We start from the raw sequence: 23,133 nt of genomic DNA on the forward strand, positions 1-23,133 counted from the left end.
ATGTTTGATTATTTTCTAAGTTAATTTTCGTATCTGCTGAAGATCTGTTGATGCCCAATTGAATTCCGGGCCAGACTGGCAGCTTACTCTTAGCACGCTGTACTCCGTGTTAGACTGATGTGGCGTTTGATATTGTCTAATTTTATATTGCATATTTCATGTTCTTGTCCGAGTTTAGCATTATGATAAATTGCTTCATTATTTTTTTCAAAGAACTCTACTTATTTTCCATTAGTGAGGCAACACGTGGTATGTTTATCAACTCTGGAATAAAAACCCTCCTAACCATAGACTGATGTCACAGAGTAATTGATGGCAGCTATTTAAAGGAAGAAACAGAAAGCATTATGCACTGTTTTACCTTCTTAATGATGTGGAACACTGTGCTGCCTTCTCAATGGTGGGGCACTTTGTAAAAATGTAATCACAAATATTTTGGCACAAAACAAAAAAAAAGGAAGATTGCAAATATATTTACTGAATGACTTTGATTTTCTGATTTACTGGCATCTAATCGTACACAAGCAAGTTCTTGTGTTTTATGCCTATAATGTTGCACATCTACATTTTAATTTAAAATGTTACATGTCTATGACTAGATTTTGTGGGAAGGTTTATCGTATGGTTTCCTTCCTTGCTGAGCCAGTAATAGAATTTTGAATTATTCCACCTATTATTCCTATTCATCAAGGTTATATAGGTCAATCTGTGTCATTCCACTTTGCAAAGGAATACATTGGCCCTGAAATTACGATGTCCCGGTTCCATAAGAAGTTCCTACAGACCCGGGAAGGCATCGGAAAAGCCGGTTTCCAGCACGCAATGCGCATGCGCTGGAAACCGACATTTCCGATCTATTAAGTTTTTGGTCTCGACAGATGGCCGCATCTCGGGAGCTAGGACACTGGCAGGGTAAGATTTCCGATATTTATGAATATCTTGCCCTGCAAATGTCCTTTAAAATCCTGCGCCTGAAAAAGCAGGCGTATAGCCTACAGGCGCAAGTGTTTAAAAACACACGTACAAATAAAAAATAAAGTTATAAAAGCACTTTTTCTGTTTAAAATCCCTCCCCACTACGGTAAATTTATTTTAAGTGTTAATCAAAAAATGTTTTTAAGTCGGAAAACTTTTTTTTATAACAATCTTTATTTAAATGCATGTTAATTGTGTACTTTATTTTCTATTTTTTATTCGTTTTTAAGTGTTTGGGTGGGGTTCTCATTCATAGCAATAGGAGTTCCATACTTACTGTCACTAGATCCTGGCCTGCGTACATCCTCACGTGCACGAGCTGCGCGTGCAATCACTTCTGGGCCTCAGGCTCAGAAATTCGGACAGTCGCAGCAGTTAAGTGCGTATCTTTTTGCTTTTTTTAGGTTGTTTCCCCACGGGAAGAGATTGAACGGAATTTCAGGGTCAATATCTTTGACAGTTAGAGTAATTATATCAGAATACAATAGGTGACACAAAGATATGAAAAACTTGGATCTCCCAGAAGTCAGAATTATTTTACATTTTGTTCATCCAATACTTGACTGAATTTAATGAATGCAGCTAATTAAAGTGGTTATCTAACACTATTATCAAGCTATTATCAAACACTATTATAGACACTGATTCCGAGATAGACAGACAAGGAAATACTTAATAATAATAGTTGCTCGATGGCCCCTTACAGTTCTTTAATTCATAAAACTAAAATGAAAACATACTCAAACCCACATGTGTCCTGGCTAATACCCCATTTGGGAGATGAAGCCATGTTGCAGGCTTCCTCACACTAACGCCAACAGTGCAGAAAAGCACTGAAGGTGCTGGTCTAATCTCCACTCTATCAACTTAAATGAGACCACTTCCACTGCACTGATGGTGCTGCACCAACCTCCGACCCATCAGTCTTGACAAAGCTACTTCCGAGAGGAATTCTCCCACCATTTGTCATGTTGCCTGCTGTGTAACAGCAGTTGCTACAATCCTCATCTTTTCCTTATCCTTTTTCCAACATGATTTCTCCTGGACTGTATTCTATCTGTATTTCTGATTGAAAAAAATTGACTGTCCCAACAGCTCTTTTCAATCAGTAGAAATAGAATGGGTCTTCAGGAGGTCACGAAATCACCAATTCTTTCAGCACAGATGTACAGGGCTTGATCACTGCACATGGTGGTCTAACCAGCCAGTCTCTCTTCCCCTCGTCACAAAATTAGATGGGTGTCAGTAGTACGGACATGACTAATACATTGAAGGACAGGATGTAATAGTAGTCTTTTGGTACTGGGTCTATTTAGGAGAGACAATTAAATCTGGAGTGACTGAAGTGCTCAGTCTGATATTACCAGTAATAGTGAGATCTATGAATAAGTGAAGGGGGATGATGTCCACAAATAGACAAATCCATGCTTGGTCTCCTCAGTGCCTAGACATGATTTTCATAAGTGACAATGTGATGGCTTTGCTCCTTAGAAATGAATGCACTGAGATTCTCTAATTTTCCCAGTAAATGAAGCAATCTAAAATTAGTCCAGAAACAGAAACTGGGAACATCTATAGACTGAAGAGCTAAAATTCCATGGGTTTCTAGCAGGAAGTAGCTGAACCTTGAGTGAAGAGGCAGCAAGTTCTCCTACTGGGGTTATGGTGGGACACTGGTGAATTTCCCATGAATTCCAACACCCTAAATATGTCAATTTTTTTTTCATGGCCACTTTTGTATTTTGTGTGTAATGCATGAAATGTGTGCACAGACAAACACTTGTCAACCTCCTGTGGCATTGCTCACAGTAAGTTAGAGGTTATGCTGTTGTAACATTTTGAAAAAAGCTACGCAAGAGATCTCCCAGAGACAATGAACTAAGTGCTCACTGTAGATAGATAGCACAGTTTCATAAATAAGTACATTTGCATTTAACATGTGACAGCAGCTCGTCATTGCCTTCCATCCATCAATTTAATGTGTGACTTTTTATAGTGAATGCTAAAAAATATATAACCTTAAAAAAGCTAACCTTATCATCTTCTATACTAAATATTTATGCAACAATACTAAGTGTTAGCAATACATTCTACTTAGAAATATATGGTTGTATCAGTACTTTCATTCAGAAGTTTTCTCCAAACTTCAACAATGTCCTCCTAGAACTTGCGAATGTGAATAGTGATTTTTTTTTTTGATTTGAGTATAAACAAATTAAAAGAAAGGCAGATGCTGCAAATATTTATAACACATTATAAAATATAAAGACCTGACTGGGTTTTTTCCCGCTCATTAGTTTTCTCCTCAGCTGCACCTGTTTTTTGCTTTCAAATTTACCTCGAGTTAAGTTGGAAAGTTCATTCCTTACCTGTTTAGATGAGTTGACATTACTGTGACAAAAATGTAGTGTTTTTCCACCAGTTTGGCTTGTGGTCATCACTTTAAATCTAGTCACAAAACACAAGGAGCTTCATCCCAGCTGCAGTTTTTAATAAAAGCTTGTCATCACAATTTAACTTAAAAAAAAGTTTGACTCAGAATTAGAGCACAGACCTTTTACTGCAAATAAGTAATTGTGTCACATCGAGCTACATAGCGTTAAATAGTCTTCAGCACAGAAACAAGCCATTCTGGCCAGCTTGTGTTGTATCACTGTTAGATTATTAACTTGTTCATTGTTTGCACGATTGTAATTCACTTAATTATGGGCTGGATTTTCGTCTTTCTGCATTTTCGCCCATTTCCGGGCACAATTCACGGTGCATTCAAAAATTTAGCGCCGGGTTAACGTTTGCGCCAAAGCGAGCAACTTTTGCCAAATGAAAGATCATGAGGAGCCTTAGCGTTAACTCCAGCATTGCACCACACACTTTGTGCGCTGGAGCCGAAAGTTCTAGCAGTAAAAAAAAAAATCAGCCGTTCTGCGCATGCACAATTTTTTTATTCTTCCCGCACTTCTGGTCTGCTCTCCGGTTGCAAACGCAAATGCAGGACACAGCCATGCACATGTGCAGTACACCCGGGGCTGAATCAGCCATTTTAAAATTAGATTTTGATCATGGAGGACAGCGTGCCAGGTGATTCAGCCACGAGACTAATGAAGCTTTAGTGGAGGCTGTGGAAAGAAGATGGCAGGACTTACATTGCAGGGGTGGATCTAGACCACTGCCATCCATTTTTAAATGCATATGGAGGGAAATCACTGAGGAGGTCTCTGCCTCAGACATAGTGTTCAGGAGTGGCATACTGTGCCAAAAAAAAGTTCAATGATCTTTCGAGTATGGTTAGAGTGAGTAAAATTTTTATTCATGCACTCCTTCATTACTTCAATTATAAATCTAACACTATTTGTTCTCATGCTTTTGGTGCCTCTCAGCAGTCTGTGGGTTGCCTCCGAAAATGCATGGCACATAGGTAGGCTTAGTTTGGCACCCTATTTGCCATGAATGATCTTTACACATGATTAAGATTGCTTTCTAGGATCGATATTCTCCCGATAAACCACGTGCAACTTCCAAGGCCATTAAACAGAGGACTGTATAACATTCAGACAGTATAGTACAAGTGCTTTGGTGACTATCTGTGCCACAAGAGCAGATGGACCCTCTTATAAGCATTCCTATTTTCATCTTTGCAGGCAAAAAAGTCTCATAATCGACGTGAACTGATGCGGACAGGCGGTGGTCCGCCTCAGACCTTGCCACTCACGGATATTGAGGAGCGAGTGACAGGCCTCATCAGCATCTCAGGTCGGGCAACTGCCACTGGGGGTGCTGATCCCCGTTCAGAAAATGAGGGTAAGTCCTGCACAATCCCTGCACTGGGTTGGAGCATTGTGATGCTGTGACTGTGGACTAGGGTTGGGGCAATGTCATGCAGTGTCTGTGGACTAGGGTTGGGGCAGTGTCATGCAGTGTCTGTGGACTAGGGTTGGGGAAATGTTATGCAGTGTCTGTGGACTAGGGTTGGGGCAATGTGATGCAGTGTCTGTGGACTAGGGTTGGGGCAATGTGATGCGGTGTCTGTGGACGAGGGTTGGGGAAATGTTATGCGGTGTCTGTCGACTAGGGTTGGGGCAATGTGATGCAGTGTCTGTGGACTAGGGTTGGGGCAATGTGATGCAGTGTCTGTGGACTAGGGTTGGGGCAATGTGATGCAGTGTCTGTGGACTAGGGTTGGGGCAATGTGATGCAGTATCTGTGGACTAGGGTTGGGGCAATGTGATGCAGTGTCTGTGGACTAGGGTTGGGGCAATGTGATGCAGTGTCTGTGGACTAGGGTTGGGGCAATGTGATGCAGTGTCTGTGGACTAGGGTTGGGGCAATGTGATGCGGTGTCTGTGGACGAGGGTTGGGGCAATGTGATGCAGTGTCTGTGGACTAGGGTTGGGGAAATGTTATGCGGTGTCTGTCGACTAGGGTTGGGGCAATGTCATGCAGTGTCTGTGGACTAGACACGGGTGCGGCATCCCTCAGGGCAACACTCCACGTCAGGCCATTGTGTGGAGGAGGAGGAGGAAGAAGAAGAAGAGAACGAGTTTACAGATCAGCTGAGTCAGGGGCAGATACACCTTTTCACCGCCGGCACTCATCTCATCTGAGGATGGTGACGTAACTTTCTCAGGGTTCGACAACTCTGAGGCTCCTGGGACTAGTGGCATGCAGCAACGTAATTCTGGGGTTTAATTCCGCATGCCATCTCTCCAGAAGGTGAGTTGACAAGGTCGGTCGACAGACAGACAGGCAGACGTGGAACTGGACATGGTGAGACTGTGCAGCGAGACCATCCACCTCACCCGTCAGCTCCTTGATGTCCTGGTAGGATTCCCATGACCATCGAGAGTCTCACTGTGACCATTGCGGAGGTAGGGTCATAGATTGTCAGTGCGAGCCGTGAAACCTGCGAGGCCATCAGTGCCCACACGAGGCTGGTGGCCTCCAGCAGTGACACTGGAGTCCCGGAGAGTGTGGTGCGAACCCTTGCGGAATATGGTGCATCACAGGCACAAGCTCTGCTTCAGCTTGGGCAAGTGATGCAGTCCATAAACCCTCCTGCCATACTCTCTGCGTTCCCCACTGTCACATCCAAACCAAAACCACCTGTGACAGGCGACACCGATGAAGAGGCTCGCTAGTCAGAAGCCGGGCCTTCCACACCACGAGCTGGTCCAGTGTGTCCCCAGGCGGTGTCTCCATTGTCTCTCCCCCAACACAGCAGCGCTCTGGCAAGGTTGCTGCATGCCATCTTGATATCACTTGGGTTAGGAGCAGCAGGCAAGAGAGGGTGATAAGAGTAAGGGTGGGGACAGCCAGTGGTAAAAGATATTGGGGCAGGGGTTGCTGCTTTTATGTTGTTGATGCTGGATGCATCCTAAGAACAGAAGAACATAAGAAATAGGAGCAGGAGTAGGCCATTTGGCCCCTCGAGTCTGCTCCGCAATTCAATAAGATCATGCTGATCTGGTCATGGACTCAGTTCCGCTTCCCTGCCCGTTCCCCATAATCCTTTACTACCTTATTGCTCAAAAATCTCTATATCCACCTTAAATATATTCAACGACGCAACCTCCACAGCTCTCTGGGGCAGAGAATTCCATAGATATATAATCCTCAGAGACAACATTTCTCCTCATTTCAGTTTTAACTGGGCAGCCCCTTATTCTAAGACTATGCTCCCTAGTTTTTGTTTCCCCTATGAGTGGAAATATCCTCTCTGCATCCATCTTGTCGAGCCCCCTCATTATCTTATAAGTTTCAATAAGATCATCTTTCATTCTTCTGAACTCCAATGTGTATCAGCCCAACCTACTCAACCTATCCTCATAAGTCAACCCCCTCATCTCCGGAATCAATCTAGTGAACCTTCTTTGAATAGCCTCCAATGCAAGTATATCGTTCCTTAAATACGGAGACCAAAACTGGACGCAGTACTCTAGGTGTGGCCTCACCAAAACCCTGTATAGGTGCAGCAGGACTTCCCTACTTTTATACTCTATCCCCCTTGCAATAAAGGCCAACATTCCATTTGTCTTCCTGATTACTTGCTGTACCTGCATACTAACTTTTGTGTTTCATGCACAATGTTTTAAGTTTTATTATTATGTTCTGATTTATGTTGTTCATGTTGTTCTTGTTGTTGTTGAATTATCACATTGCTGGATGCAGCTAATTTATGTTATTTTATTAAAGTTTACAAAGTTTAATAAATTCTTTTGTTCACCTTAACATTCCTGTGTCATTTGCAGAATAAGAGGGGGAATAGTCAACATGGTGGGATAGAGTGGCCAGGCAACGGTTAAACGTACCGTTCACTCTTCAAGCAAAGCTTTCAATTATGAACTGCTGACATTTCCACAATGCCTTCCCTGTGGTTGTGGTTGTGGTGGGGATGGGGCTGGTGGTGGGGGTGGTGGCATGGTTTCCTTGCCAGGCTCCTCTTCCTCATCTTCCTCCTCCTCCCCCCCTCTACCCTCCACCCTCCTCTCTCCTGAGGTGGTCCTGCAGTCCCCAGTGGTAAATCCTGTCCCCTCATGATGGCTAAGTTGTGTAGCATGCAGTACACCACAATGATCTAAGAGATCTGCTGAGGGGAGTATTGCAGGCAGCCTGCAGGCATCGGAAGTGCTGCTTGAGCACTCCACAATTGTCTGTTCGACTAAGTTGTATGTGGCTGCATGGCTCTCATTATAGCGATGCTCGGCTTCTGTCTTGAGGGTTCTGGAGGGAAGCCACGTGGCGAGACCATAACCTTTGTCCCCCAGCATCCAGCTCTGGCCTTGTGGTTGACGCTGGAACATATATATGAGACTGCTCTCACGCAAGATGAAAGCATCATGGATGCTCCCTGGATAGTGGGCATTGACTGCCATGATGCGTTGAGTATGGTTGCAGACGATCTGTATGCTCATGGAGTGGAATCCCTTTCAGTTTCTGTAAACCCCTGGATTCTGTAAAGGTGCTCGCAGGGCGATGTGCGTACAGTCAAGGGCACCATGAATCTTGGGGCAGCAGGCAAATCATCCAAAACCTACAGCCCTCTCATTTTGGGTCTCCTTGGTCAATGGTATGTTTAGGAAATCCATCCTGCATGCGTACAGTGCAGTAGTCACTTGGCGAATGCAGCAATGTGTAGCGTGCTGCGAGATGGGGCATATGTCCCCTGCTGATGCCTAAAAGGAGCCGGAGGCATAGAAGGCAAGTGCCGCAGTCACCTCTGATAAGTCCTTACTACACAGTATAAATGCACACGAGGCCCATGCTTGAGAGAAGGTCAGTCTGTGACCTGTCCTTTATTCCTTAGCACTCAAGTGATGAAGGTGGGTGGAGCTTCCCCTTTTATACCTGAAGGTCCAGGTTAGGAGTGTCTCCCACCTAGTGGTCAGTGTTCTCACGGTGTACAACTTAGGTCAATTTATACGTGGATTACAATGCTGATTGAATACATGACATCACCTCCCCCCCCCCAAAGTCTTATTGGGATCACAGGTTGAGTCTCTCTGGTGGTTTACGCTCCCTTGTAGAGTGCCTGAGTTGGGGCTCCGGTTGTTAGGCGCTGGCCTGAGTGTCTGCTGTTTGCAGTGCCTCAGGCCTGTCCGGACTGCCTACAGTGACTGGGTTCTCCTCCCATTGGTTCCGGTGTTCGGTCACCTGTGGTGGAGTGAACTCTATATCGTGTTCTTCCTCTGCTTCTTCTATGGGGTTGCTGAACCTCCGTTTTGTTTGATCCACATGTTTGCGGCAGATTTGTCCATTGGTAAGTATAACTACCAGAATCCTATTTCCCTCTTTGGCAACCACAGTGCTGCGAGCCATTTGGGCCCTGCAGCATAGTTGAGGATAAAAACAGGATCATTTACATCAATACATCGCGCCCGCGCATTCCTGTCATGGTAGTGATATTGTGACTGGCGCCTGCTCTCGACAATTTCTTTCATGGTGGGGTGTATAAGGGATAATCGGGTTTTGAGCGTCCTTTTCATTAGTAGCTCTGCGGATGGAACCCCTGTGAGCGAGTGTGGTCGGGATCTATAGGCCAACAGGAGGCGTGATAAGCGGTTTTGTAGGGAACCCTTTGGAATCTGAGTATCCGCTGTTTGATTATCTGCACTGCTCGTTCTGCCTGGCCGTTTGAGGCCAGCTTGAATGATGCTGTTCTAACATGGTTAATTCCATTGCCTGCCATGAAGTCCTGGAATTCAGTGCTTGTGAAGCACGGGCCATTGTCGCTGACCAAGATATCCTGTAGACCGTGGGCGGCGAACATTGCCCGTAGACTTTCTACCGTGGCAGAGGACGTGCTTGAATTTAAAATGTCACACTCGATCCATTTGGAGTAGGCGTCTACTACAACCAAAACCATTTTCCCCATGAAAGGACATGCGTAGTCAACATGGATGCGTGACCAAGGCTTGGCGGGCCATGGCCAGGGGCTAAGGGGGGCTTCCCTGGGCGCATGGCCCAGCTGGGCACACGTGTTGCACCTGCGAACACAAAGTTCCAGATCTGCGTCTATTCCTGGCTACCAAACGTGTGACCTGGCAATTGCCTTCATTGTGACAATGCCCGGGTGCCCATTGTGGAGTTCTCTGATGAACACCTCTCTGCCCATCTGGGGCATGACTACGCGGTTTCCCCACAGCAGGCAATCGGCCTGAATCGAGAGTTCATCCTTGCGCCTGTGAAATGGTTTAAATTTCTCAGGGCATGCCCTGTATGTGGCTGCTCAGTCCCCATTCAGGACATATTTCTTGACTAGAGACAATAGCGGGTCTCTATTTGTCCAGACTTTAATCTGACGGGCTGTCACGGGTGAGCCTTCGCTTCCGAAAGCTTCAACAGCCATGACCATCTCAGCAGCATGCTCGGTAGCCCCCTCAGTGGTGGCTAGTGGGAGCCTGCTGAGTGCATCGGCGCAGTTTTCGGTGTCCGGTCTGTGCCGACTTGTGTAGTCATTGGCAGCTAACGTGAGTGCCCACCTCTGTATGCGGGCTGATGCGTTTGCATTTATGGTCTTGTTGTCGGCCAAAAGGGACGTTAGGGGTTTGTGATCTGTCTCCAGCTCAAATTTCCTGCCAAACAGGTACTGGTGCATTTTCTTTACCGCATATACACATGCGAGCGCCTCCTTTTCTACCATCCCGTAGCCCCTTTCTGCCTGGGACAGACTCCTGGAGGCATAAGCTACCGGCTGTAACTGACCCTTGGCATTGACATGCTGCAACACCCGACACCATAGGACGACGCATCGCATGTTAACACAAGTTTCTTACATGGGTCATATAGCGTTAACAGATTGTTGGAACATAAAAAATTGCATGCTCTATTAAAAGTCCTTTCCTGGCTGTCCCCCCAGACCCATTCGCGACCTTTGCAGAGGAGCACGTGTAGCGGCTCTAGCAGCGTGCTCAATTTGGGAAGAATGTTACCAAAATAGTTCAGGAGCCCCAGGAACGAACGCAGTTCCATCGTGTTACGGGGTCTGAGTGCTCTCTGGATCGCTTCCGTCTTGGATGCAGTAGGGCTGATCCCGTCTGCTGCTACCCTCATCCCCAGGAATTCTACCTCTGGAGCTAGGAAGACGCACTTCGCCTTTTTCAGTCGCAGCCCTACTCGGTCCAGTCTGCATAGCACCTCCTCCAGGTTGTGGAGGTGTTCATCAGTATCGTAACCCGTCCTGAAAAACCACCGTCCCTGGAATCGACTTGAGGAGGCTTTCCATATTTCGTTGGAAGATCGCGGCGGCCGAGTGAATCCCGAACAGACATCTGTTGTACTCAAACAACCCCTTGTGTGTCGTGATGGTGGTCAGCTTCTTCGACTCACTCGCCAGCTCCTGGGTCATGTAAGCTGAGGTCAGGTCCAAATTTTTTAAAAGTTTGCCACCGGATAGCGTCGCAAAGAGGTCCTCCGCTCTCGGTAGCGGGTACTGGTCTTGGAGTGACACCCGATTGATGGTGGCCTTGTAATCGCCACATATCCTGACCGACCCATCCGCCTTGAGCACCGGCACAATCGGGCTCGCCCAGTCACTGAATTCGACTGGCGAGATTATGCCTTCCCTCAACAGGCGGTCCAATTCGCCTTCTATCTTTTCCTGCATCACGTACGGCACCGCTCTGGCCTTGTGGTGTACTGGTCTGGCATCCGGGTTTATGTGAATCACAACCTTGGCCCCAATGAAAGTGCCAATGCCGGGTTGAAATAATGAGTCAAATTTGTCCAGGACCTGTGAGCATGATACTCACTCCACAGAGGAAATTGCATTGACATCGCCCCATTTCCAGTTCATGACAGCAAGCCAACTCCTCCCCAGTAGTGCGGGACCGTCCCCTGGGACAATCCAGAGTGGCAACCTGTTCTCCGAATCTTTGTGGGTCACGACTACCGTGGTGCTGCCTAGCACCGGAATGATCTGCTTTGTGTAAGTCCGTAGCTGTGCGTCAATCGGCGATAATTTTGGCCTCCTGGCCTTGGATGCCCACAACTTTTCGAACTGTTTGATACCCATCAGGGACTGGCTGGCACCCATGTCTAACTCCATTGATACTGGGATGCCATTGAGGAGCACTTTCATCATTATAGGTGGCGTCCTGGTATATGAACTGTATACGTGCTCCACATGAACTCGCTGAACTTCAGCTTCCAGCGATTTCCCCCAGTGTCCATTTTTGCAATTTCTACAGGTATTTTGCTCATCTCTGCAAACTCCGGCTGAATGTATGCCTCCACGCCTCCAGCATGAGTTGCGGTTTGAAACAAAAGGTCCCTTGCCAGTCGATCGTCCCTGACTGCCCCTGTTATTGTCCTTGAGTGCACCATTAACAGGTGTTGATGGCCCCATTACTGGCCGCATTGTCCCTTGCAATGGCGTGAATCACTGTTCAGCTTGCCCTCCCCCTCTGGGTTCGACTGCATGTTGGGGCATGCCTGACTGCCCTTGTCTGCCTGGAGAACTGTGTGCTGCTTTAACAATGTTGAATCTCTGTCCCAACCATTCCTTAACACAGTACCTCTCGTCTGTTCTGCTAGTGGCCATGCTCGGGTGGTTTAAATCCCAGTTTCTTGTCGCCATTGATACGTCCTTACCACACAGTATAAATGCACACGAGGTCCATGCTTGAGAGAAGGTCAGTCTGTGACCTGTCCTTTATTCCTTCGCACTCAAGTGATGAAGGTGGGTGGAGCTTCCCCTTTTATACCTGAAGGTTCAGGTTAGGAGTGTCTCCCGGTCAGTGTTCTCACGGTGTACAACTTAGGTCAGTTTATACATGGGTTACAATGCTGGTTGAATACATGACAACCTCCACCTCGATGGGCAATGCAGTCCTGTTGCCACTAGTAGGCTGCAGGTCTGACTGTATGAGCTGGCATACCCCTGTGACCACCTCTTTTCAGAAGTGCAGCCTTCTAACACACTGTGCCTGAGAGAGCTGCAGGTATGCGCAATGTTCCCTGTAAGCTTATGGGGGGGCGGTGGGCGGGGGGTTGGTAAGGCCTCCTCCCCATACATCTGCGACCTCTATGATTACTTTGAAAATGATTATCAATAAGCCGCCTTCCAGCTCGATGCCGTATAAATATAACAGCCAGGATTACTGGCTCCCGACATATCATGGCCCCCATCTTTTAAAACGTCCTTAACTGTCCTTTAAAACAAACTCGAAACACACATAAACTGCACAATCGAAAGTATGCAGTAACGTAGCGTTCTTCTCGCAATGCTTTTAATCGCTCAGAACTCTGACGTTCTCCTCCATTTTCAAGATGACGCCGTTAGCGCCTGGTGCACCCTGGGTCCGACTGCTATTTGCTGTCGGGGTCCCGAGCAAACATTAAATCGGGTGATATACTCGACAGTTTGACCTGGGCTGCTAGCGCAGCGATGCATGATGATTTACGTCATCCAAATTGTCAAAACAGTAGGTGGGCGCTAAGTTTTAGCGCCGCCACAAAACCATTGGCAAAAATTCCGCCTGGGCATAAAATCTTGTGCGCCCCGTTTCACGTCCCAAAAAAATCACTTTTGCGCCCCATCAAGGCGTTAAATGAGCCAAAAATCCAGCACAGTATTTTCAATTTAAAATAAGGACTGATATGATGCTTTACCATTTTTGAGAAGTGAAGTTACAGGGGTAAACATTGGACTCCTTTGCGTCCATTTTTCATGTGTCCATTCACGTCACCCTTCGTGCCCAAAACTGGTGGCCGACAAATTTATATCACATAGCATAAGAACATAAGAATTAGGAACAGGAGTAGGCCATCTAGCCCCTCGAGCCTGCCCCACCATTCAGTAAGATCATGGCTGATCTGGTCGTGGACTCAGCTCCACTTACCCGCCCTCTCCCCGTAACCCTTAATTCCCTTATTGGTTAAAAATCTATCTATCTTTGACTTGAATACATTCAATGAGCCAGCCTCAACTGCTTCCTTGGGCAGAGAATTCCACAGATTCACAACCCTCTGTGAGAAGAAATTTTTTCTCAACTCGGTTTTAAATTGGCTCCTCCTTTATTTTGAGGCTGTGCCCCCTAGTTCTAGTCTCCCCCACCAATGGAAACAACCTCTCTGCCTCTATCTTGTCTGTCCCTTTCATGATTTTAAATGTTTAAATAAGATCACCCCTCATCCTTCTGAACTCCAAGGAGTAAAGACCCAGTCTACTCAATCTATCATCATAAGGTAACCCCCTCATTTCTGGAATCAGCCTAGTGAATCGTCTCTGTACCCCTTCCAAAGCTAGTATATCCTTCCTTAAGTAAGGTGACCAAAACTGCACGCAGTACTCCAGGTGCGGCCTTACCAATACCTTATACAGTTGCAGAAAGACCTCCCTGCTTTTGTACTCCATCCCTTTCGCAATGAAGGCCAATATTCCATTTGCCTTCTTGATTACCTGCTACACCTGCAAACTAACCTTTTGGGATTCATGCACAAAGACCCCCAGGTCCCTTTGCACCACAGCATGTTGTAATTTCTCCCCATTCAAATAATAATCCCTTTTACTGTTTTTTTTTTCCCAAGGTGGATGACCTCACACTTTCCGACATTGTATTCCATCTGCCAAACCTTAGCCCATTCGCTTAACCTATCCAAATCTCCTTGCAGTCTCTCTGAGTCCTCTACACAACCCGCTTTCCCACTAATCTTAGTGTCATCTGCAAATTTTGTTGCACTACACTCTGTTCCCTCTTCTAGGTCATCTATGTATATTGTAAACAGTTGTGGTCCCAGCACTGATCCCTGTGGCACACCACTAACCACTGATTTCCAACCGGAAAAGGACCCATTTATCCCGACTCTCTGCTTTCTGTTCGCCAGCCAATTCTCTATCCATGCTAATACATTTCCTCTGACTCCGCGTACCTTTATCTTCTGTAGTAACCTTTTGTGTGGCACCTTATCGAATGCCTTTTGGAAATCTAAATACACCACATCCATCGGTACACCTCTATCCACCATGCTCGTTATATCCTCAAAGAATTCCAGTAAGTTAGATAAACATGATTTCCCTTTCATGAATCCATGCTGCGTCTGCTTGATTGCACTATTCCTATCCAGATGTCCCGCTATTTCTTCCTTAATGATAGTTTCAAGCATTTTCCCCACTACAGATGTTAAACTAACCGGCCTATAGTTACCTGCCTTTTGCCTGCCCTCTTTTTTAAACACAGGCGTTACATTAGCTGCTCTCCAATCCGCTGGTACCTCCCCAGAGTCCAGAGAAATTTGGTAGATTATAACGAATGCATCTGCTATAACTTCAGCCATCTCTTTTAATACCCTAGGATGTATTTCATCAGGACCAGGGGACTTGTCTACCTTCAGTCCCATTAGCCTGTCCAGCACTACTCCCCTCGTGATAGTGATTGTCTCAAGGTACTCCCTTCCCACATTCCTGTGGTCTGCAAATTTTGGCATTGTTTTTGTGTCTTCCACTGTGAAGCCGGAAGCAAAATAATTGTTTAAGGTCTCAGCCATTTCTACATTTCCCATTATTAAATCTCCCTTCTCATCTTCTAAGGAACCAACATTTACTTTAGTCACTCTCTTCCGTTTTATATATCGGTAAAAGCTTTTACTATCTGTTTTTATGTTTTGCGCCAGTTTACTTTCGTAATCTATCTTTCCTTTCTTTATTGCTTTCTTAGTCATTCTTTGCTGTCGTTTAAAATTTTCCCAATCTTCTAGTTTCCCACTAACCTTGGCCACCTTATACGCATTGGTTTTTAATTTGATATTCTCCTTTATTTCCTTGGTTATCCACGGCTGGTTATCCCTTCTCTTGCCGTCCTTTTTCACTGGAATATATTTTTGTTGAGCACTATGAAAGAGCTCCTTAAAAGTCCTCTACTGTTCCTCAATTGTGCCACCGTTTAGTCCTTGTTTCCAGTCTACTTTAGCCAACTCTGCCCTCATCCCACTGTAGTCCCCTTTGTTTAAGCATAGTACCCTCGTTTCTGATACAACTTCCTCATCCTCAATCTGTATTACAAATTCAACCATATTGTGATCACTCATTCCGAGAGAATCTTTTACGAGGAAATCGTTTATTTTTCCTGTCTCATTTCACAGGACCAGATCCAAGATGGCTTGCTCTGTTACATACTGTTCTAAGAAACAGTCCCGTATGCATTCTATGAATTCCTCCCCCAGGCGATTTGATTTGACCAGTCGATATGTAGGTTAAAATCCCCCATGACTACTGTCGTTCCTTTTTCACATGCCTCCATTATTCCCTTGATTATTGCCCGCCCCACCGTGAAGTTATTATTTGGGGGCCTATAAACTACGCCGACCAGTGACTTTTTCCCTTTACTATCTCTAATCTCCACCCACAATGATTCAACATTTTGTTCATTGGAGCCAATATCATCCCTCACAACTGCCCTGATATCATCCTTTATTAATAGAACTACCCCACCTCCTTTCCCTTCTTGCCTATCTTTCTGAATCGTCAGATACCCCTGTATGTTTAATTCCCAGTCTTGGCCACCTTGCAACCATATTTCTGTAATGGCCACCAAATCATACCTATTTGTAATGATTTGTGCCGTCAACACATTTACTTTATTTCGAATGCTGCGTGCATTTAGGTTGAGTGTTTTCATCCTCGTTTTTAAACCATGATTTTTAGTTTTTACCCCTCCTGCAGCCCTTTTATATTCAGTGGCCCTTTTTGTTTCTTGCCTTTGGTTTCTCTGCCCTCCATTTTTACTCATCTCTTTTCTGTTTTTTGTTTTTGTCCTTTTTGTTTCCCTCTGTCTCCCTGTATTGGTTCCCATCCCCCTGCCATATTAGTTTAACCATATTAGCATAGAGGCAGAGGATAAATTTCAGGAGCTTAGAAAAAATTGAGGTTGGTTTTGCCATTTGTTATCCTGGATATACTACTGACAGCATACCAGACTAAGGCTAGGATGGATACTCTTGAAAGTATAGTGAGTTCGGACTGGTACATGTGCGTGTTCTAACATACAGGAGCCAAAATGATCTAGAGCAAGAATGGTAGAAAAGTCTCAAAAATATAACAATTAGCTTAACTTCTAATAATGGCCACCTTGGGGTTTTTCCTCTTCAGTAATTAGGCTCCTATTTTAATGGGCACCTCGGTGGAGTGTTCTCTGTGGACATACCACTCAGTAAAATCCGCCGGGCAAGTGCATAGTGATGGATTTTATGGAAAGTAGCTTTGAGGAAAGGAAAGGCAATGTCTTGCAATGGCTGGCTTGATTAGACTTTAATTGGCAACTTGCAGCTCAGGTTAAACCGGTACAATTGCACTGGAGTTTGGGGTAGCTCTCTTCTCTCTCTCAGGACTCAGAACTTCTCAATCTCTCTTGCTTCCTCTTGGCCTTAAAATGTCAGAAAATGTAACCGTTGCAGGGAAAGTTTAAATTAAAAACGACTCCAGAATGGAACAGATAATGACAACTCCATGATGACAGTTCTCATTTCAGCTGCACTGAGGGATATTGCTCTCTACCCATTCACATATGGCCTCAACACTTGGATCCCAGCTGTTTTGTTAAACAGATGGTATTACATTGTTATTTTAACAACTGCATACAAAGGCGCAATGAAAAATAAAAGCATGTTCTAGAAATGAGTTGTAACGAGTTGTACTAGCATATTGCTATTAACATTTCTTGTGCACAGCTGAATGTTCCATTGGAAATTATGTATTTTGATATAAACAATGTCAAGTTAGATTTATATCTGGTACCATATCCACATCTGCACACACAATTACAGCGAGATTTGCGTCATGAACTCAATCCTTTTTATCTGGTAGCGAAGACACTTAAAACACCTTTATTTAAAGTCAGTGACAATGAATGAACAGCATCGATTCAGACCCATGCTCAATATTAATTTTAGAATGCATACTTGTGCACTGAAACTCTTGACCCGATGAAAAAATTGCTTCTTGAAGCTAAATATCTGAAGTGACAGCCACTTCCTCATTTTAAATTCTACCTTTGTCAACTGTGCATCCTTTTGAAATGATTCTATGTACTTGTGTTCATTAAACTTTGGACCAGTGTCCAAAAAACAGTTTCTTTAATATAATAAACACAAAATTGGCAATGATGCAGCATTTCAAATAGATTAGTAGAGATGATTTCAACCTATTTGCTAGCTACAATATTTTTTTAAAAACAGGACTGCACAGTGTAACTCTTTTGCTTCCTTTTTAGCTTCAGAGTTAATATCACTTTTCATTTGTAAAAATCATGGATAAATAGTTTCCTGTAAAATTTTAATACTGCTATTACCTTATACAATTACACTCATTTAAAGTCTTAAAAGTCCTTCACATTGATTTTCAGAAGATATTTGCTAAGTTTCCATACAACAGATGAGGAGCCTAACTCAGTAGGATTGGAGGCATTTTAATTTTTAGGAGTTAAGGGGCAGAAAACTGAGATAGAAGGACATTTCATATTGGTCAGCACTAAAAAGTGGTATTCCCTCAGGACTGGTGCTGGGCCCACAACTTTTCACTATAAAATAACATGGATGTGCGAATAGAAGAGATTGTATCCAAATTTGGAAAATGATATTAAGCTAAAATGTATTGTGAATTGAAGAGAGCAGAAAATTGCAAAAGGACATAGCTTGACTTAACAAATGGGATAAACTCCAGGTTGTGTATCTGTACACGGAAAACCGGAGGATAGGAATACATTCTAAGTAGGGAAGATGTTGCAGAGGGGTCAGATGAACAAAGAGAATTAAGAGTGTAAGTCATTATAAGTTAGCTCACAGATACACAAAGTAATCAAAAGGCTAATGGGTTGCTTGAGGTTTCAAACATAAAACTGAGGAAGTATTACTGCAATTATAGAGAGTGATGGTCAGACCTCATTTGGAGTACAATTTTGGGCATCTCACCTTAGACAGACATCCAGGCCTTGGAAATAGTCCAGCGATAATTCACTTGCATGATACCTGTGACAAAGACACTAAGCTACAATTAGACTTGGGTGATGTTCTGTGGAGATGAGGAATCTAAGGATGAATTAAGGGAACTGAATAGGTGGACAGGAAGTAGCTTTTCTCTCGAGTAGGAAGAACCCACCTGTATAATCACTCTTATTTTGGGGCTCTCCAAGCTCAATGAATCTGTCGCAGGCAAGGTGCGACACCCTCAACATTGAAAACTCCCTTCATAGCTCCACTTACAGGAGTAGCAGATATTACAGGCAGTGCAATGGAAGAAATGAAGCAATACAATATAATGGGCCTAAAATTGAGGTTGGAGGCTTCCTTCGTACGAACACCTCCACCCTGAAAAAAATCTACGAATCTACCTGTTGGTCCTGGAGAAATATAGGATCCCGGTCGGAGGCCTAGATTCGCTGCGCATCGCATGGGGACCTTTCTTTGAGGTACGTAAGTCCAAGTTGGAGTCACGTGGGCCTGAAAAACCAATCACGATACAGTATTCTCATTGATAATAATGGGAACTCCGTTTGTGCGTGTTCCCATTGCTATCAATGAGAAAAAACCCTAAAACACCCAAACACAACATAACAAATAAATAAAACACCTCACAAATTTAAAATTAATTGAAATTAAAATTAATTGAATGTTTTAAAAAATACATATTTTTTGGAATTTTTTAAATGTGTTTTAATATGGTTTAAATAAAAATTACCTTAATGGACAGGATTTTTAATGTAAAAATGTGTTTTTAAATTTAATTTTTATATGTTTTGAAAATCTTATACTGGTAAAAATAGGCTATCCACCTGCTTTCACCAGTTGCAAGAGTTTGAAGGCCATTAAAGACAAATGTAGGTCCCCTGCAGTCAGAATCAGGGGAAGTCATAACGGGGAACAAAGAAATGGCGGACCAATTGAACAAGTACTTTGGTTCGGTATTCACGAAGGAGGACACGAACAACCTTCCGGTTATAAAAGGGGTCGGGGGGTCTAGTAAGGAGGAGGAACTGAGGGAAATCCTTATTAGCCGGGAAATTGTGTTGGGGAAATTGATGGGATTGAAGGCCGATAAATCCCCAGGGCCTGATGGACTGCATCCCAGAGTACTTAAGGAGGTGGCCTTGGGAATAGTGGATGCGTTGACAGTCATTTTCCAACATTCCATTGACTCTGGATCAGTTCCTATGGAGTGGAGGGTAGCCAATGTAACCCCACTTTTTAAAAAAGGAGGGAGAGAGAAAACAGGGAATTATAGACCGGTCAGCCTGACATCGGTAGTGGGTAAAATGATGGAATCAATTATTAAGGATGTCATAGCAGTGCATTTGGAAAGAGGTGACATGATAGGTCCAAGTCAGCATGGATTTGTGAAAGGGAAATCATGCTTGACAAATCTTCTGGAATTTTTTGAGGATGTTTCCAGTAGAGTGGATAAGGGAGAACCAGTTGATGTGGTATATTTGGACTTTCAGAAGGCGTTCGACAAGGTCCCACACAAGAGATTGATGTGCAAAGTTAGAGCACATGGGATTGGGGGTAGTGTACTGACATGGATTGAGAACTGGTTGTCAGACAGGAAGCAAAGAGTAGGAGTAAATGGGTACTTTTCAGAATGGCAGGCAGTGACTAGTGGGGTACCGCAAGGTTCTGTGCTGGGGCCCCAGCTGTTTACACTGTACATTAATGATTTAGATGAGGGGATTAAATGTAGTATCTCCAAATTTGCGGATGACACTAAGTTGGGTGGCAGTGTGAGCTGCGAGGAGGATGCTGTGAGGCTGCAGAGCGACTTGGATAGGTTAGGTGAGTGGGCAAATGCATGGCAGATGAAGTATAATGTGGATAAATGTGAGGTTATCCACTTTGGTGGTAAAAACAGAGAGACAGACTATTATCTGAATGGTGACAGATTAGGAAAAGGGGAGGTGCAAAGAGACCTGGGTGTCATGGTACATCAGTCATTGAAGGTTGGCATGCAGGTGCAGCAGGCGGTTAAGAAAGCAAATGGCATGTTGGCCTTCATAGCAAGGGGATTTGAGTACAGGGGCAGGGAGGTGTTGCTACAGTTGTACAGGGCATTGGTGAGGCCACACCTGGAGTATTGTGTACAGTTTTGGTCTCCTAACCTGAGGAAGGACATTATTGCTATTGAGGGAGTGCAGCGAAGGTTCACCAGACTGATTCCCGGGATGGCGGGACTGACCTATCAAGAAAGACTGGATCAACTGGGCTTGTATTCACTGGAGTTCAGAAGAATGAGAGGGGACCTCATAGAAACATATAAAATTCTGACGGGGTTAGACAGGTTAGATGCAGGAAGAATGTTCCCAATGTTGGGGAAGTCCAGAACCAGGGGTCACAGTCTAAGGATAAGGGGTAAGCCATTTAGGACCGAGATGCGGAGGAACTTCTTCACCCAGAGAGTGGTGAACCTGTGGAATTCTCTACCACAGAAAGTTGTTGAGGCCAATTCACTAAATATATTCAAAAAGGAGTTAGATGAGGTCCTTACTGCTAGGGGGATCAAGGGGTATGGCGAGAAAGCAGGAATGGGGTACTGAAGTTGAATGTTCAGCCATGAACTCATTGAATGGCGGTGCAGGCTAGAAGGGCCGAATGGCCTACTCCTGCACCTATTTTCTATGTTTCTATGTCTATGTTTCTATTCGCTGGGCATAAGTTGGACAAATAGCCCACTCTCGGCTGTGCGAATGTCCGTCCTGTGGGAATGCATTCGATCTGTCAAGACAAATCTTGACAGAACAGAAAAGCCGGCTTTCGGTGCATGCGCAGCGCGCCACAAAAAAAGGCTTTTGCGAGGCCTAGCCAGGACAGTGCGCACTTCATACGCACCCAGTGAGGCCGGAATTTCAACACCAATGTCTTTCTGTCAACATCAAGAATGGAGTGGTCAACCGTGTCAAAGGCTGCAGATTGGTCGAGAAAGATGAGGAGAATTAGTTTACCTTTCTTACAGTCACATAGGATGTCATTTGTGACCTTGATCAGAACCGTTTCGGTAATGTGGCAATGGCAGAAATCTGATTGGAGGGATTCAAAAATGGGGTTCCGGGAAAGATGAGCACGGATTTGGGAGGCAACAACAAGGTCAAGGCATTTGGAAAGGAAAGGGAGGTTGGAGATGGGGCAGTAGTTTGCAAGGATGGAGGGGTTACTGGTTGGTTTTTTGAGGAGAGCGGTGATGATGGCAGATTTGAAGGCAAGGGGGTCAGTATCTGAGGAGAGAGAACCGTTAATGATATCAGCTACCATGGGAGACAGGAAGGGAAGTTCAAACATTTTCTCCTTTTATTTCTGATTGCTTTATTTCACTAAAACACTGGTTATTAAATTATTCTGATTATTTTGTGTTGGAAATATTTCAATTGTAATGTACAGAAAGGTACAATCCCCAGGTAAAATACATGTTAATTCTTATTACAAAATAGTACAATATGTTGTGTGTATTCCAACTGATTCAATGCCTGTCCATCATATTAACACAGTATTGTCTCATTATATAGTGTTTGACAGGATTGACTGAACAGTGATCAATGTCAGCACTAATGACAAAACTACCTCAAAACGTTTCAAGATTCATGTTTAATCTCGAAGTGGTAGACACATATTGATTACAATGTGACTAATGTCTGTACTCTACTTTCCCCAAAGAAACTATATTAATTTATTATTGCAGATGCTACCATTCCCAGTGTCATATAACACACTATGAATCACGATTTAGCACAAATCAATGTAATTTTATCTCACCTCTGATCAAATTCTAACCTCTTCTGTATTTATGTACTAAACAGCACGAATGCTCAAAACTGCAAGAGAGATGTCAATGCACTCCGCTGATGGAGCTTCTCATCTCGTCAAGGGATTCTAATAGAAGTGCGTGTTTATTCCAGCATGAATCTCGAATCAGTGACTTCGGTGTGATCATAAGACTCCAGTTTGTACTTCAATGCTAATTCCACTCTGGGTTCACTGCAGCTAAAAATGTTACATAAATGTGGCTTTGAGCAGCTTGGCAAAAGTTTCCAGTTTTAGTTCTCAGTGAAGGGGACTGAAATGCAACAGTCTGAGTTGCTAAAGCCCAGTATCAAATGTAATGTAGAAGAAATCTTCTAACATTAGCTGACCATAAAAATACAGGTACGAAGCACAGGGATCGCTTGCATTCCCCACAAATAAAGTCTGTTGTTTCATATTGCCATGTTCAGGTCTGTGTGAATCTTCTTGTGGGGACAAGACAAGATGTGCATTAGAGGTCATCTGTGTATGTGAGTTCTGTAAGTAGAAACATGGTTATCTAAGGTACATAAGCAAATAAGTAAAAGCTAATGACAGACTAATAAATATAATACAAATAGATGTTGTTTCAGTCAGTCTGTGTTAACATTTCTGGACAGTCAGATTGTGCAAAATAATATTAAATACCTGAAAAAATTGCATCATTTTTGCAATATTTGAGACAAATACAAAAATTAGTTGAATAGGTCCTGATTGTTTGGGTTACAGTGAGATCACATAGGGTCAAAGACAATCCTTTATGCATTAATAATAAGCTTCTTCCCTGATGGTAGAGGCTCAAATGGAAGGTTTCCGTCAAAAGCAGGTTATGAAGAATTTTCTCATTTCAGCATCAGTATATTGCCAGTACCGCCAGTAAACAAATGGGCACAATGGTGATTTTTGGAG

At 44.0% G+C, this 23,133-nt stretch overlaps 1 long non-coding RNA gene across 1 annotated transcript; it reads left to right on the forward strand.

The window, feature by feature from the left end:
* The first annotated feature begins 800 nt into the window (after positions 1 to 800).
* On the forward strand, positions 801 to 22,804 carry LOC139265187 (uncharacterized). The gene is made up of 3 exons (XR_011593495.1): positions 801 to 912; positions 4,614 to 4,773; positions 22,242 to 22,804. It is a non-coding gene; the product is annotated as an uncharacterized lncRNA (long non-coding RNA).
* The last annotated feature ends 329 nt before the right edge of the window (positions 22,805 to 23,133 follow it).

Source organism: Pristiophorus japonicus, chromosome 6, assembly GCF_044704955.1.
Source record: "Pristiophorus japonicus isolate sPriJap1 chromosome 6, sPriJap1.hap1, whole genome shotgun sequence".
In the NCBI taxonomy this organism is placed as follows: Eukaryota; Metazoa; Chordata; class Chondrichthyes; family Pristiophoridae; genus Pristiophorus; species Pristiophorus japonicus.